The 23,486-nt window shown below is 46.9% G+C and overlaps 1 pseudogene; it reads right to left on the bottom strand.

The window, feature by feature from the left end:
• Positions 1–23,486, bottom strand: part of LOC112236628 — a 157,352-nt pseudogene that overhangs the window by 102,268 nt on the left and 31,598 nt on the right.

The following is a 23,486-nucleotide window of genomic DNA, read 5'->3' as shown; positions in this document are numbered from 1 at the left end:
GTGTGTTACCTGGGGGATCTGTGTTACCTGGGGATGTGTGTTGCCTGGGGAGATGTGTGTTACCTGGGGGATGTGTTACCTGGGGGATGTGTTACCTGGGGATCTGTTGTGTGTGTTACCTGGGGATGTGTGTGTTACGTGGGGGGACGTGTGTTACCTCGGGATGTGTGTGTTACCTGGAGGGACGTGTGTTACCTGGGGATGTGTGTGTTACCTGGGGGATGTGTGTTACCTGGGGCGATGTGTATTACCTGGGGGATCTGTTGTGTGTGTTACCTGGGGGGATCTGTGTTACCTGGGGGATGTGTGTTGCCTGGGGAGATGTGTGTTACCTGGGGGATCCGTGTTACCTGTGGGGATGTGTTCTGTGTGTTACCTGGGGGATGTGTGTTACCTGGGGGATGTGTGTTACCTGGGGGGACGTGTGTTACCTGGGGGATGTGTTCTGTGTGTTACCTGGGGGATGTGTTCTGTGTGTTACCTGGGGGATGTGTGTTACCTGTGGGGATGTGTTCTGTGTGTTACCTGGGGGATGTGTGTTACCTGGGGGATGTGCTCTGTGTGTTACCTGGGGGATGTGTTACCTGGGGGGTGTGTGTTACCTGGAGGGATGTGTTACCTGGGGGATGTGTGTTACCTGGGGGATGTGTTACCTGGGGGGATGTGTTACCTGGGGGATGTGTTACCTGGGGGATGTGTGTTACCTGGGGGATCTGTGTTACCTGGGGGATGTGTTCTGTGTGTTACCTGGGGGATGTGTGTGTTACCTGGGGGACGTGTGTTACCTGGGGTGATGTGTTACCTGGGGGATGTGTGTTACCTAGGGGATGTGTTACCTGGGGGGATGTGTTACCTGGGGGACATGTGTTACCTGGGGGATGTGTTACCTGGGGGATGTGTGTTACCTGGGGATCTGTTGTGTGTGTTACCTGGGGATGTGTGTGTTACGTGGGGGGACGTGTGTTACCTGGGGGGACGTGTGTTGCCTGGGTGATGTGTGTGTTACCTGGGGGGACGTGTGTTACCTGGGGGATGTGTGTGTTACCTGGGGCGATGTGTATTACCTGGGGGATGTGTTGTGTGTGTTACCTGGGGGGACGTGTGTTACCTGGGGGATGTGTGTGTTACCTGGGGGACGTGTGTTACCTGGGGCGATGTGTATTACCTGGGGGATCTGTTGTGTGTGTTACCTGGGGGACGTGTGTTACCTGGGGGATGTGTGTGTTACTTGGGGGACGTGTGTTACCTGGGGGATGTGTGTGTTACCTGGGGGACATGTGTTACCTGGGGGATGTGTTCTGTGTGTTACCTGGGGGATGTGTGTTACCTGGGGGATGTGTGTTACCTGGAGGGACGTGTGTTACCTGGGGGATGTGTGTGTTACCTGGGGGATGTGTGTTACCTGGGGCGTGTGTATTACCTGGGGGATCTGTTGTGTGTGTTACCTGGGGGATCTGTGTTACCTGGGGATGTGTGTTGCCTGGGGAGATGTGTGTTACCTGGGGATGTGTTACCTGGGGGATGTGTTACCTGGGGATCTGTTGTGTGTGTTACCTGGGGATGTGTGTGTTACGTGGGGGACGTGTGTTACCTCGGGATGTGTGTGTTACCTGGGGGACGTGTGTTACCTGGGGGATGTGTGTGTTACCTGGGGGACGTGTGTTACCTGGGGATGTGTGTGTTACCTGGGGCGATGTGTATTACCTGGGGGATGTGTTGTGTGTGTTACCTGGGGGACGTGTGTTACCTGGGGGATGTGTGTGTTACCTGGGGGACGTGTGTTACCTGGGGCAATGTGTATTACCTGGGGGATCTGTTGTGTGTGTTACCTGGGGGACGTGTGTTACCTGGGGGATGTGTGTGTTACTTGGGGGACGTGTGTTACCTGGGGGATGTGTGTGTTACCTGGGGGACATGTGTTACCTGGGGGATGTGTTCTGTGTGTTACCTGGGGGATGTGTGTTACCTGGGGGATGTGTGTTACCTGGAGGGACGTGTGTTACCTGGGGATGTGTGTGTTACCTGGGGGATGTGTGTTACCTGGGGCGATGTGTATTACCTGGGGATCTGTTGTGTGTGTTACCTGGGGGATCTGTGTTACCTGGGGATGTGTGTTGCCTGGGGAGATGTGTGTTACCTGGGGATGTGTTACCTGGGGGGGTGTTACCTGGGGATCTGTTGTGTGTGTTACCTGGGGATGTGTGTGTTACGTGGGGGGGACGTGTGTTACCTGGGGGATGTGTGTGTTACCTGGGGGACGTGTGTTACCTGGGGGATGTGTGTTACCTGGGGGATGTGTGTTACCGGGGACGTGTGTTTACCTGGGGCGATGTGTATTACCTGGGGGATCTGTTGTGTGTGTTACCTGGGGGACGTGTGTTACCTGGGGGATGTGTGTGTTACCTGGGGGACGTGTGTTACCTGGGGCGTGTGTTACCTGGGGGATGTGTGTGTTACCTGGGGGGACGTGTGTTACGTGTGTTTACCTGGGGGATGTGTGTTACCTGGGGATGTGTGGGGGGACGTGTGTTACCTGGGGATGTGTGTGTTACCTGGGGCGATGTGTATTACCTGGGGATGTGTTGTGTGTGTTATCTGGGGGACGTGTGTTACCTGGGGGATGTGTGTTTACCTGGGGGGCGTGTGTTACCTGGGGCGATGTGTATTACCTGGGGGATCTGTTGTGTGTGTTACCTGGGGGACGTGTGTTACCTGGGGGATGTGTGTGTTACCTGGGGGGACGTGTGTTACCTGGGGGATGTGTGTGTTACCTGGGGGATGTGTGTTACCTGGGGCGATGTGTATTACCTGGGGATCTGTTGTGTGTGTTACCTGGGGGATCTGTGTTACCTGGGGGATGTGTGTTGCCTGGGGAGATGTGTGTTACCTGGGGGATGTGTTACCTGGGGGGATGTGTTACCTGGGGATCTGTTGTGTGTGTTACCTGGGGATGTGTGTGTTACGTGGGGGGGACGTGTGTTACCTGGGGATGTGTGTGTTACCTGGGGGACGTGTGTTACCTGGGGGATGTGTGTGTTACCTGGGGGACGTGTGTTACCTGGGGGATGATGTGTGTTACCTGGGGCGATGTGTATTACCTGGGGGATGTGTTGTGTGTGTTACCTGGGGGGACGTGTGTTACCTGGGGGATGTGTGTGTTACCTGGGGGACGTGTGTTACCTGGGGCGATGTGTATTACCTGGGGATCTGTTGTGTGTGTTACCTGGGGGACGTGTGTTACCTGGGGATGTGTGTGTTACCTGGGGGACGTGTGTTACCTGGGGATGTGTGTGTTACCTGGGGCGATGTGTATTACCTGGGGGATGTGTTGTGTGTGTTATCTGGGGGGACGTGTGTTACCTGGGGATGTGTGTGTTACCTGGGGGACGTGTGTTACCTGGGGGATGTGTGTGTTACCTGGGGTTGTATTGTGTGTGTTACCTGCTGAGGATGTGTTGTCCTCCCCAGGTTATCGTTATACTGTATGTACCGGGGTGGTGGGGTAGTACTCAAACCCAAACACTCCATCTCCAATATCCTTCCTCTTACATGGCTCCTCCAGGCCCTCTGCACACAGAGAGAGAGAGAGAGAGAGAGAGAGAGAGAGAGAGAGAGAGAGAGAGAGAGAGAGAGAGAGAGAGAGAGAGATCTTTCAGTGTTTTCAGAGCTGTTAGGTAAAAGCAATATGGTGGAAACTTTCCCACTACACTGCGTATATCTATCCAGACCCTTCAGATCTGAACACAAGTAGTGTAAACAGCAAAAATACTATGGGTAATGTAGTTTCTAAAGCAAAGAGACTGCTGGGTAGTGTAGTTTATAAAACAGAGAGCCTGCTGTACAGTATCATTTATAAAACAGATAGGCTGCTGGGTAGTGTAGTTTATAAAACAGAGAGGCTGCTGGGTAGTGTAGTTTATTAAATATATAGACTGCTGGGTAGTGGAGTAGACTCACTGGGGCCCTTGATGGTGACTTTGAGTTCTCCTGTCCCAGCTCCTTTAGTGAAGACTCTGAAGTCAGCTGTCTCTTTCACCCTGAGGCCTTTAGGCTGGAGACCACGCCCCTTGGCCCGAACCAGGCTGGGGTTACAAGCTGGAGAAGGGGTGGGCGGTGGGGGGGTTTAGAATTTAATACATAGAATTGAACACATAGTTTTAATAGAAACTGAAGGATGAGGACAACAACTACCAGGAGATCGAGAGAGAGACGCAGAGAGAGAGACAGAGAGAGACGCAGAGAGAGAGAGAGTCTAGTTCCCAAGAGCGATCCCATGAAGTGAGGACAGTAAAAGGAAGAAACTGCTCCCGAGAGAGAAGAGATACCATCCCTCCGTCTTTCTAGAAAGAGAGAGAGGGAGAGAGAGATCAGAGTAGAGAGAGAGAGAAAGAGAGATAGCAGGGGGAGAGACAGAGAGAGTGAGAAGAGACCAGGGAACACAGAATCATCCAAAGAGAAAGAGCAAGTGAATGAACAGTCAGACAGGAGAAAGGAGGAGAGGGAAAGAACATAACAAACAGACAGAAAAGTTGTGTAAACACCAGAAACGGAAACAATAGAAACAGAAACAATAGAGAGAGAAATAGAAACAGAAACACTAGAGAGAGAAACAGAAACAATAGAAACAGAAACACTAGAGACAGAAACAGAAACAATAGAAACAGAAACAATAGAAACAGAAACACTAGAAACAGAAACAATAGAAACAGAAACAATAGAAACAGAAACACTAGAAACAGAAACACTAGAGACAGAAACAGAAACAATAGAAACAGAAACACTAGAAACAGAAACACTAGAAATAGAAACAGAAACACTAGAGAGAGAAATAGAAACAGAAACACTAGAGAGAGAAACAGAAACACTAGAAACAGAAACACTAGAAACAGAAACACTAGAGAGAGAAATAGAAACAGAAACACTAGAGAGAGAAACAGAAACAATAGAAACAGAAACAATAGAAACAGAAACAATAGAAACAGAAACACTAGAGACAGAAACAATAGAAACAGAAACACAAACAATAGAAACAGAAACAGAAACAAAAGAATCAGAAACACTAGAAACAGAAACACTATATACAGAAACAATAGAAATAGAAACAGAAACACTAGAAACAGAAACACTAGAGACAGAAACAGAAACAATAGAAACAGAAACACTAGAGACAGAAACAGAAACAATAGAAACAGAAACAGAAACAATAGAAACAGAAACAATAGAAACAGAAACAATAGAAACAGAAACAGAAACAGAAACAATAGAAACAGAAACAATAGAAACAGAAACACTAGAAACAGAAACAGAAACAATAGAAACAGAAACACTAGAAACAGAAACACTAGAGACAGAAACAGAAACAATAGAAACAGAAACACTAGAGACAGAAACAGAAACAATAGAAACAGAAACACTAGAGACAGAAACAGAAACAATAGAAACAGAAACACTAGAGACAGAAACAGAAACAATAGAAACAGAAACACTAGAGACAGAAACAGAAACAAAAGAATCAGAAACACTAGAAACAGTAGAAACAGAAACAGAAAGACTAGAAACAGAAACACTAGAGACAGAAACAGAAAGACTAGAAACAGAAACAGTAGAAACAGATAAATTTGAAAATGAAACACGAGAAACCCCAGAAACACAAACACTAGAAACACAAACACTAGAATTGGAAACAGAAAAACTGTTTCTAATTCGGTTTCAATTCCGGCGCCGACAGAGATGGCCGCCTCGCTTCGCGTTCCTAGGAAACTATGCAGTTTTTTGTTTTTTTACGTGTTATTTCTTACATTAGTACCCCAGGTCATCTTAGGTTTCATTACATACAGTCGAGAAGAACTACTGAATATAAGATCAGCGTCAACTCACCATCAGTACGACCAAGAATATGTTTTTCGCGACGCGGATCCTGTGTTCTGCCTTACAAACAGGACAACGGAGTGGATTCCATGCAGCGACCCAAAAAAACGACTCCGAAAAAGAGGGAAACGAGGCGGTCTTCTGGTCAGACTCCGGAGACGGGCACACCGTGCACCACTCCCTAGCATTCTTCTTGCCAATGTCCAGTCTCTTGACAACAAGGTTGATGAAATCCGAGCAAGGGTAGCATTCCAGAGGGACATCAGAGACTGTAACGTTCTTTGCTTCATGGAAACATGGCTCACTGGAGAGACGCTATCCGAGGCGGTGCAGCCAGCGGGTTTCTCCACGCATCGCGCCGACAGAAACAAACATCTTTCTGGTAAGAAGAGGGGCGGGGGCGTATGCCTTATGGCTAACGTGACATGGTGTGATGAAAGAAACATACAGGAACTCAAATCCTTCTGTTCACCTGATTTAGAATTCCTCTCAATCAAATGTAGACTGCATTATCTACCAAGAGAATTCTCTTCGATTATAATCACAGCCGTATATATCCCCCCCAAGCAGACACATCGATGGCTCTGAACGAACTTTATTTAACTCTCTGCAAACTGGAAACCATATATCCGGAGGCTGCATTCATTGTAGCTAGGGATTTTAACAAGGCTAATCTGAAAACAAGACTCCCTACATTTTATCAGCATATTGATTGCGCAACCAGGGGTGGAAAGACCTTGGATCATTGTTACTCTAACTTCCGCGACGCATATAAGGCCCTGCCCCGCCCCCTTTCGGAAAAGCTGACCACGACTCCATTTTGTTGATCCCTGCCTACAGACAGAAACTAAAACAAGAGGCTCCCACGCTGAGGTCTGTCCAACGCTGGTCCGACCAAGCTGACTCCACACTCCAAGACTGCTTCCATCACGTGGACTGGGAGATGTTTCGTATTGCGTCAGACAACAACATTGACGAATACGCTGATTCAGTGTGCGAGTTCATTAGAATGTGCATTGAAGATGTCGTTCCCATAGCAACGATTAAAACATTCCCTAACCAGAAACCGTGGATTGATGGCAGCATTTGCGTGAAACTGAAAGCGCAAACCACTGCTTTTAATCAGGGCAAGGTGTCTGGTAACATGACCGAATACAAACAGTGCAGCTATTCCCTCCGCAAGGCTATCAAACAAGCTAAGCGTCAGTACAGAGACAAGGTAGAATCTCAATTCAACGGCTCAGACACAAGAGGCATGTGGCAGGGTCTACAGTCAATCACGGACTACAGGAAGAAATCCAGCCCAGTCACGGACCAGGATGTCTTGCTCCCAGGCAGACTAAATAACTTTTTGCCCACTTTGAGGACAATACAGTGCCACTGACACGGCCTGCAACGAAAACATGCGGTCTCTCCTTCACTGCAGCCGAGGTGAGTAAGGCATTTAAACGTGTTAACCCTCGCAAGGCTGCAGGCCCAGACGGCATCCCCAGCCGCGCCCTCAGAGCATGCGCAGACCAGCTGGCCGGTGTGTTTACGGACATATTCAATCAATCCCTATACCAGTCTGCTGTTCTCACATGCTTCAAGAGGGCCACCATTGTTCCTGTTCCCAAGAAAGCTAAGGTAACTGAGCTAAACGACTACCGCCCGTAGCACTCACTTCCGTCATCATGAAGTGCTTTGAGAGACTAGTCAAGGACCACATCACCTCCACCCTACCTGACACCCTAGACCCACTCCAATTTGCTTACCGCCCAAATAGGTCCACAGACGATGCAATCTCAACCACACTGCACACTGCCCTAACCCATCTGGACAAGAGGAATACCTATGTGAGAATGCTGTTCATCGACTACAGCTCGGCATTCAACACCATAGTACCCTCCAAGCTCGTCATCAAGCTCGAGACCCTGGGTCTCGACCCCGCCCTGTGCAACTGGGTACTGGACTTCCTGACGGGCCGCCCCCAGGTGGTGAGGGTAGGCAACAACATCTCCTCCCCGCTGATCCTCAACACTGGGGCCCCACAAGGGTGCGTTCTGAGCCCTCTCCTGTACTCCCTGTTCACCCACGACTGCGTGGCCACGCACGCCTCCAACTCAATCATCAAGTTTGCGGACGACACAACAGTGGTAGGCTTGATTACCAACAACGACGAGACGGCCTACAGGGAGGAGGTGAGGGCCCTCGGAGTGTGGTGTCAGGAAAATAACCTCACACTCAACGTCAACAAAACTAAGGAGATGATTGTGGACTTCAGGAAACAGCAGAGGGAACACCCCCTATCCACATCGATGGAACAGTAGTGGAGAGGGTAGCAAGTTTTAAGTTCCTCGGCATACACATCACAGACAAACTGAATTGGTCCACTCACACAGACAGCATCGTGAAGAAGGCGCAGCAGCGCCTCTTCAACCTCAGGAGGCTGAAGAAATTCGGCTTGTCACCAAAAGCACTCACAAACTTCTACAGATGCACAATCGAGAGCATCCTGGCGGGCTGTATCACCGCCTGGTACGGCAACTGCTCCGCCCTCAACCGTAAGGCTCTCCAGAGGGTAGTGAGGTCTGCACAACGCATCACCGGGGGCAAACTACCTACCCTCCAGGACACCTACACCACCCGATGTTACAGGAAGGCCATAAAGATCATCAAGGACATCAACCACCCGAGCCACTGCCTGTTCACCCCGCTATCATCCAGAAGGCGAGGTCAGTACAGGTGCATCAAAGCTGGGACCGAGAGACTGAAAAACAGCTTCTATCTCAAGGCCATCAGACTGTTAAACAGCCACCACTAACATTGAGTGGCTGCTGCCAACACACTGACACTGACTCAACTCCAGCCACTTTAATAATGGGAATTGATGGGAAATGATGTAAATATATCACTAGTCACTTTAAACAATGCTACCTTATATAATGTTACTTACCCTACATTATTCATCTCATATGCATATGTATATACTGTACTCTATATCATCGACTGCATCCTTATGTAATACATGTATCACTAGCCACTTTAACTATGCCACTTTGTTTACATACTCATCTCATATGTATATACTGTACTCGATACCATCTACTGTATCTTGCCTATGCTGCTCCGTACCATCACTCATTCATATATCCTTATGTACATATTCTTTATCCCCTTACACTGTGTATAAGACAGTAGTTTTGGAATTGTTAGTTAGATTACTTGTTGGTTATTACTGCACTGTCGGAACTAGAAGCACAAGCATTTCGCTACACTCGCATTAACATCTGCTAACCATGTGTATGTGACAAATACAATTTGATTTGATTTGATTTGATGTGTTGCTATTTTGACAGTGAAGGGGTTCTTGCTGATCTGCCCCTCCCCTCCCTCCCCCTCCTGTCTCACCCTCTCCTATGTTGACTGTGAAGGGGCTCTTGCTGATTTGTCCTCCAGCGAAGGTAACGTAGATGGTGTGGGCCCCCTCCAGGGTGGGTTTGTAGGTGCAGCGGTACATGCTGTTGCCCTTATCCTCTATCTGACACACCACCACGTCCTTCTTACCCGCTGGGTCCATGATCACCACCTCCACCTCTCCCACACCAGCACCTGGAGACAGAGAGAACCTTAGCACCTGGAGACAGAGAGAGCCTTAGCACCTGGAGACAGGGAGAGCCTTAGCACCTGGAGACAGAGAGAGCCTTAGCACCTGGAGACAGGGAGAGCCTTAGCACCTGGAGACAGGGAGAGCCTTAGCACCTGGACACAGAGAGAGCCTTAGCACCTGGACACAGAGAGAGCCTTAGCACCTGGACACAGAGAGAGCCTTAGCACCTGAAGACAGGGAGAGCCTTAGCACCTGGAGACAGAGAGAGCCTTAGCACCTGGAGACAGGGAGAGCCTTAGCACCTGGAGACAGAGAGAGCCTTAGCACCTGGAGACAGAGAGAGCCTTAGCACCTGGAGACAGGGAGAGCCTTAGCACCTGGAGACAGAGAGAGCCTTAGCTCCTGGAGACAGGGAGAGCCTTAGCACTTAGGTCTGCCCCTACCTACATATACTATACTTAGCACCATACCAATATACTGTATAGTATATGTTTTTTGTTGTTGTAACAACAAGTGGAAGAAGTGGAAAGGAAATGGACTGATGGGTATGAATCGTGGTGTCTTTTCCTGCAGTATAAAGTATACACTAAGTGTACAAAGCATTAGGAACACCTTCCTAATATTGAGTTGCAACCCCTTTTTGGCCTCAATTCGTTGAGGAATGGACTTTTCATCTACACTGATTGAGGTGGATTTAACAAGTGACATCAATCAGGGATCATAGCTTTCACCTGGATTCACCTGGTCAGTCTATGTCATGGAAAGTGCAGGTGTTCCTAATGTTTTGTACACTCAGTATATACACATAACACACGTAACACACAACTCAGCCAAAAGTGACAAATATACAGTCATCCTTACTAACTGAGCTGCCCGAGAGGAAGGAAACAACTCAGCGATGTCAGCAAGAGACCAATGGTGATTTTAAAACAGTCCCAGAGTTCAATAGCTGAGAAAACAGTGTGTACCTGCGGTGTAGACGTCAAAGTATGTGGTCTTATTGGCGATGTTCCCGGCAGGTTCTAGTCCAGGTCCCTGGGCTGTAGCTTTACTGCTGTCTCCCTGAGCCATCCCCACATCCACCTCATAAGGAGACGTATTGATGTGTAGCCCCGAAAACAGCACCATCACCTGGTAAAACACAGAGTTACCAAACAACACCGTCACCTAGTAAAACACAGAGTTACCAAACAACACCATCACCTGATAATAATACATACTGTTACCAAACAATACCATCACCTGGTAATAATACACACTGTTACCAAACAACACCATCACCTGGTAATAATACACACTGCTACCAAACAACACCGTCACCTGGTAATAATACACACTGTTACCAAACAACACCATCACCTGTGTCACGAACCTTGCCGAAGACGGTGCCTCTTCCTGTTCGGGCGGTGCTCGGCGGTCGTCGTCGCCGGCCTATTAGCTGCCATCGATTTCCTTTCCGTTTGTTTTTGGTTATTGGGTAATTGGGTACACCTGTTTTGTATTAGGGTTTGTTTGTAGGGTATTTAAGGGCACACTAGGCCCGCTGGGTATTTGTGCGGGCTTGTTTGTGTTACTCTGTGTTTGATGGTGTGAGTTATTCGTACATTTATTCTCCGGACTATTTTGTCCTGTTGTTTGGACCGGCAACTTATTATACGCCCTGTGTGTTGGCGTGACTGTTTTTGTTGCACTGGGGAATAAATTGGAAGGAAAGACTGAACCCTGCTCTCTGCGCCTGATTCCACCCACCACCACTCCTAGTTGATCGTAACAGAAGCCCGCACCACTGAAATGGAATCAGCAGGAGCAGCGACCACCCCTCTCCCCACTATGGAGGAGCGCGTTCACCACCACACAGCGGTCCTCCATCGGATTGGTACCGCGATGGACCAGATGATGGAGAGGATGGAACGATGGGAGAGGAGTGGCCTACCGACGTCTACCCCAGCTCCCCCACTGCCGACATCACCTCCTCCACCTACGTCATCCTCTGGGTCCGGCGCACTGCGTCTCTCCCCCCCGAGGGAGTACGATGGAGCGGCGGCTGGGTGCCAGGGATTTTGCTCCAGCTAGAGCTCTACCTGGCTACCGTGCGTCCGGCTCCCTCGGGTGAGGAGAGTGTGAGCCTCCTCGTCTCCTGTTTAACGGGCAGGGACCTGGACTGGGCTAACGCGGTCTGGAACAGCCCAGACTCGGCTCGGGACAACTACCTGGAGTTCACCCGCCGTTTCCGAGCTGTGTTCGATCATCCACCAGAGGGTAAAGCGGCGGGTGAGCGACTGTTCCACCTCAGACAGGAGACGAGGAGCGCACAGGACTTCGCGTTGGAGTTTAGGACCCTAGCTGCTGGTGCTGGGTGGAATGACAGGGCCCTGATGGACCATTACCGGGTTAGTCTCCGGGAGGACGTCCGCCGGGAGCTAGCTTGCAGGGACACAACTCTCTCCCTGGATGAACTAATAGACTTGTCTATTCGATTGGACAACCTGCTGGCTGCCCGCGGGCGTTCAGAAGGGGTCCTGTTAACCTCTTGAGCTTATGGCTCAATACTGCCCCCGTTGGAGGAAGTGCGTGCCCATAGTAAACTGAAAATATTTTTTTCCAAAATTGCTAATATATGCATATAATAATAATTATTGAATAGAAAACACTCTAAAGTTTCTAAAACCGTTTAAATTATGTCTGTATGTAAAGCAGAACTCTCAGGGCAGCCTTTCTCCCAAACTCTCTCTTGTCAAGAGAAAAGTTGGGTCAACTTTGACGTCATCGCCCCCACCCTTCCCAGGCAGCTACCGATCTGGGAACAGTATGTATTTGTTCAGCGCATTGTCTGCTTTCAATTGGCACGTTCATTGTTTGAATTTCGCGCTCCCTCATCCTTTGGCGGGCGAAAATGCCCGGTTCACTCTCACATACATGCACTCTATTGCGCGCGGCCGATTTGGGGAACGTTCTTTTCCAATAGACACCAGTTGAAGCCGGTTCGTTTGTTCGCGATGATCATTGTTTTACATGATAAAAACATCATTTTGCTCGATTCTGCACTTAGTTTGACCAGTTTAGTCAACATATAATATGTAATTTTGAAGTTTGATTGCGCAAGAGTGCGGGACCAGAAGGAGCAGAAGTTATTTTGGGTGCATTTCAGCTGAAGCTGTTAGCATATGCTAATACAAAGACGCACAACTTGAAACCAAACGATGTATTGGGTAAGTATGACTCCTTCTACGTCTTCTGATCGAAGAACATCAAAGGTAAGGGAATATTTATGTGGTTATTTTGGGTTTCTGTGGACTCCAAACGTAGAGGAGACACTGCTAATATCTGAGCGCCGACTCATAGCATAGACTAGTGAACGAATTCTGTAACGTTAAAAATAAATGTAACACAGCGGTTGTATTAAGAAGAAGTGTATCTTTGTAACTATATGTAGAACATGTATATTTAGTCATGTTTATTGCTTGTTATCTGACGTTATCTGTCCGAGCTATCATAATTTCTCCGGACATTTTGAGTAGCATTTTTTGAAATGTCGTCATTGTAAACAGAGATTTATGGATATTAATGGCATATTATTGAAAAAAAAAAAAAATGTACTGTGTAACATGTAATATTACTGTCATCTGATGAAGATTTTCAAAAGGTTAGTGAATTATTTATTTTTTAATCCTACTTTTAAATTTTATATTTTCTGGGACAAAATGGCCGCCGTTTGCCTTTTGTTTCGGTGGTGGTCTAATATAAATGTGTGCTATGTTTTCGCCGTAAAACATTTTAGAAATCTGACTTGCTGGGTAGATGAACAAGGTGTTTATCTTTCATTTGAGCTATTGGACTTGTGTAGGTGTGGAGGTTAAATATGTCTAAGAATATTTTTTCACATTTTGTGTTATGCTAATGAGCTTGAGCCGTAGTCACGATCCCGGATCCGGGATGGGTAGCATCAAGAGGTTAATTCCACCTTCCAGCTCTCCCACTCCCACTCCGATGGAGTTGGGAGGAGCTGCATCTAGGGGGATCAGAGGGGGCTCCTCCTGCTCCTATTGTGGACGGAGAGGACACACTTCGGACCGGTGTTGGAGGAGTCCCTCTGGGAGTCGAGAGGGTCGGCGGAACACTCCTCGGCCACCCCAGGTGAGTAAGCACCAAACTCACCCAGAGCTCCCTGTTGGTCACATGTTTTTGTTAATTTTTTTTCCTGCGTTTTCCCCTCTCTTCAGCATAAGGCGCTAGTCGATTCAGGCGCAGCTGGGAGTTTTATGGATCGTGGACTCGCCCGTAAATTGGGTATTCCGTTAGTACAGATAGACCCACCTGTCCCCGTGCACTCCTTAGATAGCCGACCGTTAGGGTCAGGGCAGGGGAATCATAGGGAGAGGATCAGTTTCTACCTTATTGATTCCCCTAGGTTTACGGTGGTGTTGGGGGTTCCCTGGCTGGCTATTCACAATCCCCTTATTTCCTGGAAACAGGGGGCTCTTAAGGGGTGGTCAGACGAATGTTCAGAGAGGTGTATAGGAGTTTCCATCGGTGCCACGACGGTGGAGAGTCCAGACCAGGTTTCCACCGTGCGCATTCCCCCAGAATATGCCAATTTGGCTATCGCTTTTAGTAAGAAGAGGGCGACCAAATTACCACCCCATCGACGGTGGGATTGCGTGATAAACCTCCAGGAGAACGCTGCACTTCCCCGGAGTCATGTGTACCCGCTGTCACAGGAGGAGACGGTGGCTATGGAAACATATGTCACGGAAGCTCTGAGACAGGGGTACATTCGGCCCTCCATGTCACCCGTCTCCTCAAGTTTCTTTTTGTGAGGAAAAAGGAGGGAGGTCTGCGTCCGTGCATTGATTATCGAGGTCTCAATTCGATCACAGTGGGTTTTAGTTATCCGCTACCTCTCATCGCTACGGCGGTGGAATCATTCCACGGAGCGCGTTTCTTCACAAACCTGGACCTCAGGAGCGCGTATAATCTGGTGCGTATTCGGGGAGGAGACGAGTGGAAAACAGCGTTTAGTACCACATCAGGCCACTATGAGTACCTCGTCATGCCGTATGGGTTGATGAATGCTCCAGCCGTCTTCCAATCCTTTGTAGATGAGATTCTCAGGGACTTGCACGGGCAGGGTGTGGTAGTGTATATTGATGACATCTTGATTTATTCTGCCACACGCGCCGCGCATGTTTCCCTGGTGCGCAGGGTTCTTGGGCGACTGCTGGAGCATGACCTATACTTCAAGGCTGAGAAATGTGTGTTCTCCAAACCAGCCGTTTCCTTCCTGGGTTATCGCATTTCCAGCTCGGGGATGATGATGGAGTGTGACCGCGTTAACGCCGTGTGTAATTGGCCGACTCCGACCACGGTAAAGGAGGTGCAGCGATTTTTAGGGTTTGCCAATTACTACCGGAGGTTTATCCGGGGTTTTGGCCAAGTAGCGGCGCCCATTACCTCACTGCTGAAGGGGTGGCCGGTGCGTCTGCAGTGGTCAGCAGAGGCTGATGGAGCCTTCAACCAGTTGAAGGCACTGTTCACTGGGGCTCCCGTGTTGGCGCATCCGGACCCTTCGTTAGCATTCATAGTGGAGGTGGATGCGTCCGAGGCTGGGGTTGGAGCCGTGCTGTCTCAGCGCTCGGGTACGCCACCGAAGCTCCGTCCCTGCGCTTTCTTTTCTAAGAGGCTGGGTCCGGCGGAGCGGAACTATGATGTGGGGGACCGGGAGTTACTAGCTATGGTAAAAGCCCTGAAGGTGTGGAGACACTGGCTAGAGGGGGCTAAACACCCTTTTCTCATCTGGACTGACCACCGTAATCTGGAGTATATTCGAGCAGCGAGGAGACTGAATCCGCGTCAGGCTAGGTGGGCCATGTTTTTACACGTTTTAGATTTACGATCTCTTACAGACCAGGTTCCCTCAACACTAAGGCCGACGCGCTGTCCCGTCTCTATGACACCGAGGACCGGTCCATCGAACCCACTCCCATCCTTCCAGCCTCTCGGCTGGTGGCCCCAGTGGTATGGGAGGTGGACGCGGACATCGAGCGAGCGTTGAGGGTTGAACCTGCGCCTACACAGTGTCCGACTGGTAGAAGTTACGTACCGCTTGGTGTCCGTGATAAGTTGATTCGGTGGGCCCACACACTACCGTCTGCGGGTCATCCGGGGATTGATAGGACAGTGCGGGGTCTTAGGGGGAAATACTGGTGGCCCACCTTAGCTAGGGATGTGAGGCTCTATGTCTCTTCCTGTTCGGTATGCGCCCAGAGTAAGGCTCTAGGCACCTTCCTAGAGGGAAGTTACAGCCCCTCCTGGTTCCACAACGGCCATGGTCCCATCTCTCGGTAGATTTCCTTACTGATCTTCCCCATCTCAGGGGAACACTACCGTTCTGGTCGTTGTGGATCGGTTCTCTAAGTCCTGCCGTCTCCTCCCATTGCCTGGTCTCCCTACGGCCCTACAGACTGCAGAAGCTCTATTTACCCACGTCTTCCGGCACTATGGGGTTCCAGAGGATATCGTCTCCGATCGGGGTCCCCAGTTCACGTCTCGGGTTTGGAAGGCGTTTATGGAGCGTCTGGGGATCTCAGTCAGCCTTACCTCTGGTTATCACCCCAAAAGTAATGGGCAGGTGGAGAGAGTAAACCAGGAAGTGGGCAGGTTTCTGAGGTCGTATTGCCAGGACCGGCCAGGAGAATGGGCGAGGTACGTCCCGTGGGCAGAGTTAGCCCAGAACTCTCTTCGGCATTCGTCCACGAATATGTCGCCATTCATGCGTACTGGGCTACCAGCCGGTCCTGGCTCCGTGGCATCAGAGTCAGACCGAGGCTCCTGCGGTGGAGGAGTGGGTACAGCGCTCTAGAGAGACCTGGCGGGCAGTCCAGGATTCTCTCAGGCAGGCCAGTGAACGGCAGAAGAGAGACGCTGACCGCCACCGCAGCGAGGCCCCGGTGTTCGCACCAGGGGACAGGGTCTGGCTCTCGACCCGAAACCTGCCCCTCCGCCTGCCCTGCCGGAAGCTGGGGCCGCAGTGTGTGGGGCCATTTAAAGTCCTGAGGAGGATAAACGAGGTGTGTTATAGATTGCAACTTCCCTCTTATTATCGTATTAACCCCTCGTTTCATGTGTCTCTCCTCAGGCCGGTGGTAGCTGGTCCCCTACAAGACAGTGAGGTACCGGAGGTCCCTCCACCCCCTCTGGACATCGAGGGTCCCCGGCGTACACAGTACGAGCTATTCTGGACTCGAGACGCCGGGTGAGGGGCCTGCAGTACCTCGTGGACTGGGAGGGGTACGGTCCGGAGGAGAGGTGCTGGGTACCGGGGAGGGACATTTTAGATCCTTCCCTCTTGAGGGATTTCCATCGCCTCCACCCGGATCGCCCTGCGCCTCGTCCTCCGGGTCGTCCTCGAGGCCGGGGTCGGCGCGCTGCGGGAGCCGCGCGTCAGGGGGGTACTGTCACGAACCTTGCCGAAGACGGTGCCTCTTCCTGTTCGGGCGGTGCTCGGCGGTCGTCGTCGCCGGCCTATTAGCTGCCATCGATTTCCTTTCCGTTTAAGGGTTAAGGTTAGGTTAGGTTAGAAATAAGGGGTGAGGTTAGGAATAAGGGTTAAGGTTAGGATAGGTTAGGTTAGGAAAAAGGGTTAAGGTTAGGGTAGGGATAGAACAGAAAGTATACCTTGTGCATCCCAGTGACCTTGGGTATGTAGAAGACAGAGTAGGTTTGGTTCGTATCATTGTTGGCTGTCACTTTGGCCTGACAGGAGGATACATAGAGAGAGAGAGAGAGAGAGAGAGAGAGAGAGAGAGAGAGAGAGAGAGAGAGAGAGAGAGAGAGAGAGAGAGAGAGAGAGAGAGAGAGAGAGAGAGAGAGAGAGAGAGAGAGAGAGAGAGAGAGAGAGAGAGAGAGAGAGAGAGAGAGAGAGAGAGAGAGAGAGAGAGAGAGAGAGAGAGAGAGAGAGAGAGAGAGAGAGAGAGAGAGAGAGAGAGAGAGAGAGAGAGAGAGAGAGAGAGAGAGAGAATTAGAGTTGGGACAAATGTAGCTAAATTAGATTTTTTTTTCGCAAGGATACTAACCTCAACATTAAAACCTTCAATCCAAATCAAAATTCCAGACCTAAAACCTTTTTGGACAAAATTACCTGAATGGACTACTACTACCAAGGACTATCAAGAAACACTTATACTAAACCAAAACATGCAGAAGAAACCTAGCAGAGACCTGGAAATACCATCCAACACAAATGTTCGGTCTGAACCTACGTCTGAAGCCAAAAAGTAAAAGACAATAGTCTGTAGGTAATTGTGTCATATAAAATGTTCTTCGGGATCAGTGTCCCTTCCACGGGATGGTTGAGCTAACATAGGCATATGCGATTAACATGAGGTTGTAAGTAACAAGAACATTTCCCAGGACATAGACATATCTGATATTGGCAGAAAGCTTAAATTCTTGTTAATCCAACTGCACTGTCTAATTTACAGTAGCTATTACACTGAAAGAATACCATGCTATTGCTTGAGGAGAGTGCACAATTTTTAACATAAAAAGTTATTAATAAAGAAATTAGGCATATTTGGGCAATCGTGATACAACATTTTGAACAGACATGCAATGGTTCATTGGATCAGCTTAAAACAGAGATATGGTTCTTCTGTTGCAGTCATGCGCAGTGTTCTTGGTTGGTCATCAATCGACAAGATAATTTTTAAAAACATGCTTATCTTATTTTCTAATATACATCATTTAAAACGGCCAAGTTCTATTCACAACGGAATTCAGTTGGTAAGAGACAGACATTCAGTAAATACTAGGAATAGATTGTCCACCATCTATGTGTTGTCCAGACAGAAAAAAGAAATGGGCAAAAGAACATTTCGATTTAGAGCAATAAAGAAATGGAATAAATTAACTGAGCAAACTAGAAACCTTTCAATATATAAGTTTAAACATTATTTAAAAACAATTTAAATATAGTATATAGAAATGTTGTGGGACTATAGTAGATGAAGAATCAATATTTTTTTAGATTGAGTATTTAGTATGTTTGTAATAGTGTGTTATATGTGAAAGTGTGTTTGTATTATAAACTGTATTTTAATGTTAAGGACTCTTGGAAGATTAGTCCAAATGGGGTCTAAAAGAGATCCTAATAAAATCAAAATCAAATCAAAACATTGCACATACACTTATGCCATCTAGTGGCCAAAATGTATATTGCACCTGGGCTGGAATAATACATTATGACCTTTCTCTTGCATTTCAAAGATGATGGTACAAAAAAAATACAAAAGAACGTTTTTTTAAAAATGTGTATTATCTTTTATTATCTTTTACCAGATCTATTGTGTTATATTCTCCTACATTCCTTTCACATTTCCACAAACTTCAAAGTGTTTCCTTTCAAATGGTACCAATAATCTGCATATCCTTGCTTCAGGGCCTGAGCTACAGGCAGTTAGATTTGAGTATGTCATTTCAGGCGAAAATTGGGAAAAGGGGCGGATCCTTAAGTTTATTTTAAGTAAAGCTAGCAACCAAGCTGCTATGACAGAACAGACCTGGCTGCAACTGCAATTAGCACTGAAGTGTGAAGTGAGAGCTGCCTTTGAATCCCCTTATCCCTGTGGAGAGGTCATTACAATACAGAACCCCATGGATAAGGTTTGGTGTTCCGTCAACAGGACAGTTGTAAATCATGCAGCGCATTGTGTCAAGACCGCAGATTTTAAAGTAACAACAAATGTCGGTACATAGAAGTGTCTGCTGAAAGCTTAAATTGTTGTTAATATAACTGTTCTGTCCAATTTACCATAGCCATTACTGCAAAAAATTGCTATGTTATTATTTGAGAGCTCCTAGCAACAAAACACTTTTTTCAATGTGATAGGTTTGATATATTCACCTCTGAAAGTGAAATGTGTACTTACATTCTGAAATATTGCTCTGATTTATCATCCAAAGGGTCCCAGAGATAACATGAAGTGATACAATCCTTTTTCATATCCTAAAAAGGTCCATATAGCACATACGATTGATTTTATATTTCCACTCGTTCAATTTGCAAACAAAGGAATCTGTGAATATCTCAACCTAAGCGTTGTTTGAACGAGTCAAAACACGTTCGTATGCATTCCTCAGAGATCCTAGAAGGTAACAAGATCACTATTTCTTTAGGGATGTAGTATATCCTATAGGACACCATATCAGAGATCCTAGAAGGTAACAAGATCACTATTTCTTTGGGAATGTAGTATATCCTATAGGAAACCATATCAGAGATCCTAGAAGGTAACAAGATCACTATTTCTTTAGAGGTGTAGTATATCCTATAGGACACCATATTTGGTCAGAGAGCGACGCCTTCATGGCACGCCGATGACGGGGATGGTCATCACTTGAACAACTGGATCTTTGTCAAATTAAGCACCAATCGGGCCAAACAAAGCTGGCTAGATAGCCAATGAGCTGGGCTTCACGGGAGTATCTGGAAACCATGTATGTGTCGTAAAATGTAGCTTCTAACCTTCTAGCTTCTAAGTGCGACAGCATGCCTTTTCATTTTGGACAAAAATGGATATTCAGAGTTATGAAGTTGATGAAAACTGGTTGTTTTGTAAATGTTGAACTTATAATATGGCTACTAATACTGGGAAAGATAAATCAAAGTCCAAGTATACAGATTTGACAATATTCTTGTAGAAAAATGGAATATGAATGCGAATGTCTTCTTCACGATTTGCCCAAATATACCTGGGGACTTGACACTAAAAGTCTTGTTGCTCACTCATTTTTCAAGTCATGGCCAAAATTTTGAGAATGACACAAATATTAATTTTCACAGTCTGCTGCCTCAGTTTGTATGATGGCAATTTGCATATACTCCAGAATGTTATGAAGAGTGATCAGATGAATTGCAATTAATTGCAAAGTCCCTCTTTGCCATGCAAATGAACTGAATCCACAAAAAACATTTCCACTGCATTTCAGCCCTGCCACAAAAGGACCAGCTGACATCATGTCAGTGATTCTCTCATTAACACAGGTGAATGCAAGCATTTTGCGAGACTGTGCCTCAAACCCTAATGTCTATCTGGCCCACCACTCCACCCTGGACTTGAACAGCCTTTACGACCAGGTCCACCTCTACAAGGCAGCAATCCCAACTTTTGCCAGGATCCTGAAGGACGTCACCCGCAACAGTAGCCCCAGCACCTCACACAGGAGCAACACTGCAATGGACACCCTGCCCAGACAAGCAAGACACCTTCCCAGACCTGCAAGACCCACTCCCAGACCTGTGAGACTCCCTCCCAGACCTGCGAGACCCCCTCCCAAACCTGCGAGACCCCCTCCCAGACCAGCGAGACCCCCTCGCTATAATAAAGAACAAACTGCAAAAAACATATACATGATCAAATACAAATCTTAGAATCAACTAACAAAGACTACCAGAACCCACTGGAATCTCCAATTACATTGAATGAACTACAGGACAACACACAAATCCTCCAACCCAAAAAGACATGTGGTGTTATTGGCATTCTAAATGAAATGATAAAATATACAGACCACAAATTCCAATTGGCAATACTTAAACTCTTTAACATCATCCTTAGCTCTAGCACCTTCCCCAATATTTGGAAACAAGGACTGATCATCCCAATCCACAAAAGTGTAGACAAATTTGACCCTAGTAACTACTGTGGGATATGCATCAACAGCAACCTTGGGAAAATCCTCTGCATTATCATTAACAGCAGACTCATACATTTCCTCAGTGAAAACAATGTCCTGAGCAAATATCAAATGGGCTTTTTACCAAATTACCATATGACAGCCGTATGACAGACCACGTATTCACCCTGCACACTCTAATTGACAAACAGACTCAATTTGGCATACGGGCCTGCTATACAAATTGATGGAAATGGTGTTGGGGGGAAAACAAATGACATTATAAAATCCATGTACACAAACAAAAAACACACACATATCTTTCCACAGGGCCATGGGGTAAGACAGGGATACAGCGTAAACCCAATTTTCTTCAACATACAGTTGAAGTGAGAAGTTTACATACACCTTAGCCAAATACATTTAAACTCGGTTTTTCACAAGTCCTGACATTTAATCCTAGCAAAAATTATCTGTCTTAGATCAGTTTGTATCACCACTTTATTTTAAGAATGTAAAATATCCGAATAATAGTAGAGAGAATTATTTATTTCAGCTTTTATTTCTTTCATCACATTCCCAGTGGGTCAGAAGTTTACATACACTCAATTAGTATTTGGTAGCATTGCCTTTACATTGTTTAACTTGGGTCAAACATTTCGGGTAGCCTTCCACAAGCTCCCTACAATAACTTGGGTGAATTTTGGTCCATTCCAAAAAAAGTCGGGGCACAACGAAATAATATTTATAGAGCAGTTATCTTCCGAATAAACTCTTAAAGACCTAGTAATATTTTACATCAATAGCAGTCAATATTAATCGTTATTTCAGTCTCATCTGAAAGTTGTAAATTCTTGGTTATCTTCACGAACCCTGGCTAACAAGTTGAATCAGCAATACAACATAGGGTTTAATTATTTATTTACAAAATACCTAAATAATCACACAGAATTACATATACACAGAATGAATCATACCTTCATTACAAATGATGTCATAAAGGAAAACGTCCCTAGTGGACAGAACAGATATGACAGCTGGTTACACAAAGAAAGGCAGTTGGGTTTGAGTGAAAGAGTGGGAAGACTGAGGAGCAAAAAGGTTTTGTGTCTCTATCGGGCCGTAGGCAGCTATGCTATCGTAAATACAGAATCTTATGCATTCTAAATTACCGCCAATTTGAAAAAGGAAAATGCAATGAATATTTACTCTGAGCTGCGCTTCGATCGGTTGGTCGTAGATGGGAGGCCGGGTTTCCTTTGAAGAATCACTGGTGGTAGAATGGATACTTGATAGTACCGTCATCGAGGTGGTAGAACAGTTATTCTGTCCGTCCTCTCCAAGCCCACGTCTACAGTTGCTGCGCTAACGCAACGGCTTCATAATGAATAAGAGTTCAAAGTTCCTACCAAGTTGACAAACTTTACTTTATTCTGGCTGGTATAGTTGAAATTCATCCTTCCAGCGTGTAGGTCGTCACCTTCACATTGATATTTGATGCTAATTTCGTCAGGTTCTTGATGAGGTTGGCTTAGTTCTGTAGGTGGTCTTTGTCCTTTCAACGTGGGGACCTCAAGTCCGCACTTCCTTGGAACAGAAGGTTACATTTTCGTCAAGGGGCTTATATAGGGTTGGGAGAGAGGGCCGTGTTTCATAGTTTACAACCAGTCCTTTGTCCTTTGAAGAGTGTCTCTGGTGGTGAACGGGAAACATTGTAACATTGTAGTGTCGTCATTGTGTGGTAGACGGGATACTCTGTCCGTCCTTTACTAGCCCACGTTTACAGCGGCCGCTGCTAACTCAACGGCTAGGAGGTATCACTTCTGTAGCAAATAAGAGTTCAAAGTTCATACCATTTGCAACCAAAGCTCACGCTGAGGTTGGCTTCGTTCTGTAGTTATTATCTGAATCCTTCTGACATCAGATCGTCATCCTAATGTACCCGGAACAGGAGGTTTCCTTTTCGTCAAGGGCTTTTATAGTGGAGGGAGAGAAGGGTGTGTTTCATAGTTTATAAACCCATGTCTCTTCACAGGGGCAGGCCACTGATTGAGCAAAGCTCTAATCTTCTGAAAACTCAATTCTCTCATTTGGATGCTAAAATTACATTTAATCTTTTCACAAATAGTTTCATTTCAATTCTATTTAAATTGCACAACAATTCCATCTGATTACTATAATGTGTAGACTTTCCCAGATACAGTTTATGTCGTCCTGTCATCAGTCATGTCTCAGATGACAACTGAAGTGACATCATATTCATTCAGTACCAATGCATATTTTCAACTGGTTCTATTACCGAAATATGGTTCCATCCACTTGTTTGATGTTCCCAGACTCTCTATGTTTAACAAAG

This window comes from Oncorhynchus tshawytscha, linkage group LG16 (assembly GCF_018296145.1).
Source record: "Oncorhynchus tshawytscha isolate Ot180627B linkage group LG16, Otsh_v2.0, whole genome shotgun sequence".
Taxonomy (NCBI): Eukaryota; Metazoa; Chordata; class Actinopteri; order Salmoniformes; family Salmonidae; genus Oncorhynchus; species Oncorhynchus tshawytscha.
The sequence above is the reverse complement of the archived record's forward strand: the minus strand, read 5'-3'. Positions and strand labels throughout refer to the sequence as shown.